At 57.0% G+C, this 7,278-nt stretch overlaps 1 protein-coding gene across 2 annotated transcripts in view; it reads left to right on the top strand.

The window, feature by feature from the left end:
• The first annotated feature begins 390 nt into the window (after positions 1–390).
• Positions 391–7,278, top strand: part of PHF24 (PHD finger protein 24) — a 528,118-nt gene continuing 521,230 nt past the window's right edge. For both annotated transcript variants that reach the window (XM_086960262.1, XM_086960261.1), the window contains exon 1: positions 391–1,048. The gene's annotated coding sequence lies outside the window, so the exon portion shown is untranslated. The remainder of the gene's footprint in view (positions 1,049–7,278) is intronic.

Genomic DNA, 7,278 nt, shown 5'->3' with positions numbered 1-7,278 from the left:
AAATACACGTTATGAATGTATAGGCCTTATGAAATTCTAACAAGATCGTTGTTGCTGATGACACCCAAATATTTTCGGGGCTCGGCACCTGCACGGGCTCGTAGAGCCAGAGCTGACCTTGGGGCGCCCCTGGCTCGGCTCTCCCTGCTAATGTGTTGGCTCGCCCACCTCTATATGCGAGTAGAGAAGAGAGGAGATGGAGGGGGGAGAAGGGAGGCGGGGGTGGAAGAGAGGTGGGGAGGAGTGTGGAGAAGAGAAGAAACTAGCAGAGGGTGAGGTGAGAAAGGAAGAAGAGAAGCCGGGCGAAGGGAGGGGGTTGTCACGTTTTATAGTGGTATGTTCCTGCTCACGTCAGGCGGCTTATAAACTGCGAGAGTTCCTGCGGTGATCACCGGCGGGGACGCACACGGCCGAGCTGCCGCCGCCGCTGCTGGAGTTACAAAACACTGACTAGGAGGAGCAAGACACACACGGGGAGCAGAGCGCGCGCAGCAGCATCCTCCGGGCTGCGCCCCCTGCCTCTGGAACTCATCCTGCTGGCCACTGCGCCCTCCGTGCCTGGCTGGGCATCACCCCCGTGCCTGTGTGGACTGTGCTCTGGGTACCCGGGCTTGGCTGTGCTCTCGGTGCCTAGCTGGGGTGTGTCTTGGCTGACACCTTGGCTCCTGGCCGGGGTGTGACTTCGGTGCCACCTCGGTGGCTGGATGGGGTGCGTGTGACTTCGGTGCCCCCTCGGCTCCCGGCTGGGGTCTGACTTCGGTGCCCCCTTGGCTCCCGGCTGGGTGTGTCCCGGGTGCCTGTCTCTGCCCTGCGCTCTTTGTGCGCCCGGGAGTGGCTCACCAGCTGCGCCGGCTCTCACGGGATGCGGTGAGCGCTCGTGTGGAGGGCGCGCACAGACTCAGCACCGGGGAAGTGGATTTGTTTCCCGGGCTCGGGGTACGGACGGACCAGTGCCCGCTGAGGATGGAGCTGGCGAGGCTGAGGATGCTCTGAATCCGCGGAGATTCCTGCAGGACGAGGGCGAGGCTGCCGGCAGCAGTGCGGACTGGTGAGTGTACACCCCCGACCCTCCGTTATCACTAGCTGCCAGGGGCATGCACCAGTAAGGACCAGTGCGGACTGGTGAGTGTGCACCCCCGACCCTCCGTTATCTCTCGCTGCCGGGGCATGCACCAGTAAGGACCAGTGCGGACTGGTGAGTGTTCACCAAGCCTCCGTTATCTCTCGCTGCCAGGGCATGCACCAGTAAGGACCTGTGCGGACTGGTGAGTGTGCACCCCCGACCCTCCGTTATCACTCGCTGCCAGGGGCATGCACCAGGAAGGACCGATGCTGCCCGCGGCTCAGTGCCGGCACTTCTCGTTTGGAGTGCGGAGGCGTCTCTATACCAGAAGAGAGTGCCGACACAGAGATGCTTTAAACAGGCAGCTCCCGAACATAGCTGCCGATACCAGGAGACCGCGGTGGATTTCACAGATATGTTGTGGGTGGGGGAGAAAAGGGAGCCCTGGTGTTGAGATCTATATACAGAACCACTAGAATTTTGCTACAAGGGAGGGCAAAATTATACGGCAGGGATGACACAATTGTGCAGCAGGAAAAGGCTAATTATGTGGCAGAATGCGGCACATTTTGTGATTGTAGTACTTCCTCATTTTGTCATTTTCACACGTAAACACTGAGCAAAGGTTACACCTCATTAGTCCCAATGTAGCACACAAATACAGCAATAAACATCTAAAAGGTGATCAGTCAACCTTTGGGGAGTCCCTTCCACTGCACAGCAACCCTTGTAGCTGCTTTTTGGTAACTTTTGAACCCTTTGAGCTAGAGACATGTTTTTGTAAAAATATGCAAATTACGCAGCAGGCAGATTCTGTGGCAATTGTGGCAAATACGTAATAATGCTAGAAACGCTGCCGCTGCCGAAGGGCACAGTTTCAGTGGCACTGTCTACATTTGGAAACATGTTTTTTGTTTCTTACAATCCACTCTGCAAAATATTGGGAGTTTCTTCCCCTATTTTTCAGTAGTAGCGCCGGGGACCGGGAGACAGGTTAAAATTATAAATCTGTACTCGAGTCCTACCTACAAATTCCAGAAACCTATTTTATTGTTAGTGCAGAATGAATTTACAGGTCATGTATAGATTCGACCCTGCAAATCCTAGTTAGAAAGAACTCAGCTGCAAGGGGAGCCTCTTAACTGCACCCCTCGAATTGGAACCTCCTGCCTCCAGGGACAAGTACATCTCTCATCAGACATGTCCCCTTGCAAACAACCATGGGGGTTGGAAGCTGTGCCTTGAGAGGCAAACCGGCGCATTAACAGCAAGAGCTATCTTACTGAGAATGACGTGTAACCTACAGATTACATAAATTTTTCTAGAGCAGGCAAATCAATACCCATAGTTATTTCACAGTACTGGGACATGCTAAAATGCAAACTATAGGTTGCATGAAGATAGCAGTGGGTAAATTAACCTGACATCGTTTTTTTTTCTTTTTTAAATCAGAGCGGTAAATCACGAGGCTCCTGTCTCGTGCATTAACCTACAGAACTATCATGCTCTCGAAGCTGTGCAAAGCAAGTTATAGAGACACGGAGAGATCCCTGCAGCCGAGGCACAACACCCTAATCAATCTAAGTGGGGTTAGAAACCTTAATCTGCAGCCTATACATTAACGTGATGTTATGTAACAGCTCTTCGTAACCTCTGCTTCAAACAGAGGCTGCAATACCTCGATTATTTGTCAACCTATCATCCTATATAACATGGGCTATGCGGATGAAAGACTCCGCTTTTGTTTCGCACATTTTAAGATAATAGGAACATCAAGTGTGATTGTTACAATACTCAACAGTATGAATGTGACTGACCTTGGAAGGATGAAACGAAGAGTTGGCCCCGATGACAGCTATAACTGCAAGTTTGATTAGTGAGTAAATCTGCGCAGGGGACGTATTCATCCCGTAAATAGTGGGCTGCATCGACTCTCCACTGTACTGTATCTGAGATGAGCATTCGGAAGCGCGGCGTTAGTTAGTGTCTCAGTACTGGGGTACAAGCACGCGCTGCTAGTGAGTCCCCCCCCCCCCCCACCCCGCTCGGTGGGAGCTCGGTAGTAGTGGCAGGACTGATAAGGTTGGGGTGATGCTAGTGACGCATCTTAAGAGCTGTGTCGATGTCTCAATGCTGTGTTACCAGGTGCCCTCAATGTTGGGGTAGAGGGTCACGGTAAAGATGCAGCTGGAGGCTACCTGCAGGGGCCTGCAGAGGGCTCTGGGTGAAGTGGCCCTTGAACAGCAGTGCATGGTGGGAGGCAGTTGTGGGGGATTGGTTAAGGTTTTAATTATGATGTGAACAAAGGCAAGGTTCTCGAACATTTCAGCATGTAATGATTTCACATTGCATTCTGGGATTTGTAGTTTTGTTTTATCATTAGTAAATTAAAGACTATAAGAACTATAAGTCAAATGTATAGATACGTCCTGTCACGCCAGGCATTGTAAACTCAGGAGGGATGTCTGGAGGGGTGGCATCGAGAGACCTGCGGGATTCTCTGTAAATTCACGATTTTACCAGATGGTTCATTTAATGTGACTGGACTGTACTCGATTCTGGATTTCTCTTTGCATTCTGTTACTTACCGTTTCATATCTGGAAAATATATAAATATAAGACTGGTAGGAAAAAGTAATGTGATCATGATCTACCAATACCTGGCATTGCTCACTCGCTAAGGGCAGGAATTCTGTATCTGCTGGGAATGGGCAGCAGGCGAAGTGCTGGCAGAACACGTGGCAGAGTGGGGGGTTATCTGTACTGAGAAAGGGGGTAGGCGGAGGCCTGAGGGATGCTGGGCAGAGAGGCTCCTTGCAGAAGAGGGGCAGAGACACGAGGGATGCTGGGCAGAGAGGCTCCCCGCAGAGGAGAGGTGGAGGCATGAGGGATGCAGGGCAGAGAGGCTCCCCGCAGAGGAGAGGTGGAGGCATGAGAGATGCAAGGCAGAGAGGCTCCCCGCAGAGGAGAGGTGGAGGCATGACGGATGCAGGGCAGAGAGGCTCCCCGCAGAGGAGAGGTGGAGGCATGAGGGATGCAGGGCAGAGAGGCTCCCCGCAGAGGAGAGGTGGAGGCATGAGAGATGCAAGGCAGAGAGGCTCCCCGCAGAGGAGAGGTGGAGGCATGAGGGATGCAGGGCAGAGAGGCTCCCCGCAGAGGAGAGGTGGAGGCATGAGAGATGCAAGGCAGAGAGGCTACCCGCAGAGGAGAGGTGGAGGCATGAGAGATGCAAGGCAGAGAGGCTCCCCGCAGAGGAGAGGTGGAGGCATGAGGGATGCAGGGCAGAGAGGCTCCCTGCAGAGGAGAGGTGGAGGCATGAGGGATGCAGGGCAGAGAGGCCCCTGCAGAAGAGCGGCAGAGACACGAGGGATGCTGGGCAGAGAGGCTCCCTGCAGAAGAGGGGCAGAGACATGAGGGATGCAGGGCAGAGAGGCTTCCCGCAGAAGAGAGGTGGAGGCCTGAGGGATGCTGGGCAGAGAGGCTCCCCGCAGAGGAGAGGTGGAGGCATGAGCGAGGCAGGGCAGAGAGGCTCCCCGCAGAAGAGAGGTGGAGGCCTGAGGGATGCTGGGCAGAGAGGCGTTCCGCAGAAGAGAGGTGGAGGCATAAAGGATGCAGGGCATTGAGGCTCCCTGCAGAAGAGAGGTGGAGGCATGAGGGATGCAGGGCATTGAGGCTCCCTGCAGAAGAGAGGTGGAGGCATGAGGGATACAGGGCAGATAGGCTCCCTGTAGAAGAGAGGTGGAGGCATGAGGGATGCAGGGCGAGAGGCTCCCCGCAGAAGAGAGGTGGAGGCATGAGGGATGCCGGGGAGAGAGGCTCCCCGCAGAAGAGGGGTGGAGGCATGAGGGATGCAGGGCATTGAGGCTCCCTGCAGAAGAGAGGTTGAGGCATGAGGGATGCAGGGCATTGAGGCTCCCTGCAGAAGAGAGGTGGAGGCATGAGGGATACAGGGCAGATAGGCTCCCTGTAGAAGAGAGGTGGAGGCATGAGGGATGCAGGGCGAGAGGCTCCCCGCAGAAGAGAGGTGGAGGCATGAGGGATGCCGGGGAGAGAGGCTCCCCGCAGAAGAGGGGTGGAGGCATGAGGGATGCAGGGCATTGAGGCTCCCTGCAGAAGAGAGGTGGAGGCATGAGGGATGCAGGGCATTGAGGCTCCCTGCAGAAGAGAGGTGGAGGCATGAGGGATGCAGGGCATTGAGGCTCCCTGCAGAAGAGAGGTGGAGGCATGAGGGATACAGGGCAGAGAGGCTCCCTGCAGAAGAGAGGTGGAGGCATGAGGGATGCAGGGAAGGGAGGCCCCTGCAGAAGAGAGGTGGAGGCATGAGGGATGCCGGGGAGAGAGGCTCCCCGCAGAGGAGAGGTGGAGGCATGAGGGATGCAGGGAAGGGAGGCCCCTGCAGAAGAGAGGTGGAGGCATGAGGGATGCAGGGCAGAAAGGCTCCTTGCAGTAGAGGGGCAGAGACACGAGGAAAGACGGGTAGAGAGGCTCCCCGCAGAAGAGGGGCAGAGGCCTGAGGGATGTCGGGCAGAGTGGCTTCCTGCTGAAGTTGGGCAGAAGCATGAGGGATGCTGGGGAGAGAGGCTCCCTGCACAAGAGGGGCAGAGGCCTGAGGGATGCAGGGCAGAGAGGCTCCCTGCAGAAGAGAGGTGGAGGCATGAGGGATGCAGGGCAGAGAGGCTCCCCGCAGAAGAGAGGTGGAGGCATGAGGGATGCAGGGCAGAGAGGCTCCCCGCAGAGGAGAGGTGGAGGCATGAGGGATGCAGGGCAGAGAGGCTCCCCGCAAAAGAGAGGTGGAGGCATGAGGGATGCAGGGCAGGGAGGCTCCCTGCAGAAGAGAGGCAGAGGCATGAGGGATGCAGGGCAGAGAGGGTCTCCGCAGAAGAGAGGTGAAGGCATGAGGGATGCAGGGCAGAGAGACTACCCGCAGAGGAGAGGTGGAGGCATGAGGCTTGCAGGGCAGAGAGGCTCCCTGCAGAAGAGATGTGGAGGCATGAGGGATGCAGGGGAGAGAGGCTCCCCTCAGAGGAGAGGTGGAGGCATGATGGATGAAGGGCAGAGAGGTTCCCTGCAGAAGAGAGGTGGAGGCATGAGGGATGCAGGGCAGAGAGGCTCCCCGCAGGAGAGAGGTGGAGGCATGAGGGATGCAGGGCAGAGAGGCTCCCCGCAGGAGAGAGGTGGAGGCATGAGGGGTGCTGGGCAGAGAGGCTCCCCGCAGAAGAGAGGTGGAGGCATGAGGGATGCAGGGCAGGGAGGCTCCCTGCAGAAGAGAGGCAGAGGCATGAGGGATGCTGGGAAGAGAGGCTCCCTGCAGAAGAGAGGTAGGGGCATGAGGGATGCAGGGCAGAGAGGTTCCCTGCAGAAGAAGGGCATAGACAGGAGGGATGCGGGGCATAGAGGCTCCCTGCAGAAGTGAGGTGGGGGCATGAGGAATGCTGGGCAGAGAGGCACCCCGCAGAAGAGAGGTGGAGGCATGAGGGATGCAGGGCATTGAAGCTCCCTGCAGAAGAGAGGTGGAGGCATGAGGGATGCAGGGCAGAGAGGGTCCCCGCAGAAGAGAGGTGAAGGCATGAGGGATGCAGGGCAGAGAGGCTTCCCGCAGAGGAGAGGTGGAGGCATGAGGGATGCAGGGGAGAGAGGCTCCCTGCAGAAGAGAGGTGGGGGCATGAGGGATGCAGGGCAGAGAGGCTCCCTGCAGAAGAGAGGTGGAGGCATGAGGGATGCAGGGGAGAGAGGCTCCCCGCAGAAGAGAGGTGGAGGCATGAGGGATGCCGCGGAGAGAGGCTCCCTGCAGAAGAGAGGTGGAGGCATGAGGGATGCAGGGCAGAGAGGCTTCCCGCAGAGGAGAGGTGGAGGCATGAGGGATGCAGGGGAGAGAGGCTCCCTGCAGAAGAGAGGTGGGGGCATGAGGGATGCAGGGCAGAGAGGCTCCCTGCAGAAGAGAGGTGGAGGCATGAGGGATGCAGGGGAGAGAGGCTCCCTGCAGAAGAGAGGTGGAGGCATGAGGGATGCAGGGCAGAGAGGCTCCCCGCAGAAGAGAGGTGGGGGCATGAGGGATGCAGGGCAGAGAGGCTCCCTGCAGAAGAGAGGTGGAGGCATGAGGGATGCAGGGGAGAGAGGCTCCCTGCAGAAGAGAGGTGGGGGCATGAGGGATGCAGGGCAGAGAGGCTCCCTGCAGAAGAGAGGTGGAGGCATGAGGGATGCAGGGGAGAGAGGCT

Source organism: Lissotriton vulgaris, chromosome 3_1, assembly GCF_964263255.1.
Source record: "Lissotriton vulgaris chromosome 3_1, aLisVul1.2, whole genome shotgun sequence".
NCBI classification, from domain to species: domain Eukaryota; kingdom Metazoa; phylum Chordata; class Amphibia; order Caudata; family Salamandridae; genus Lissotriton; species Lissotriton vulgaris.
This window is presented reverse-complemented; position numbering and strand designations above follow the sequence as displayed.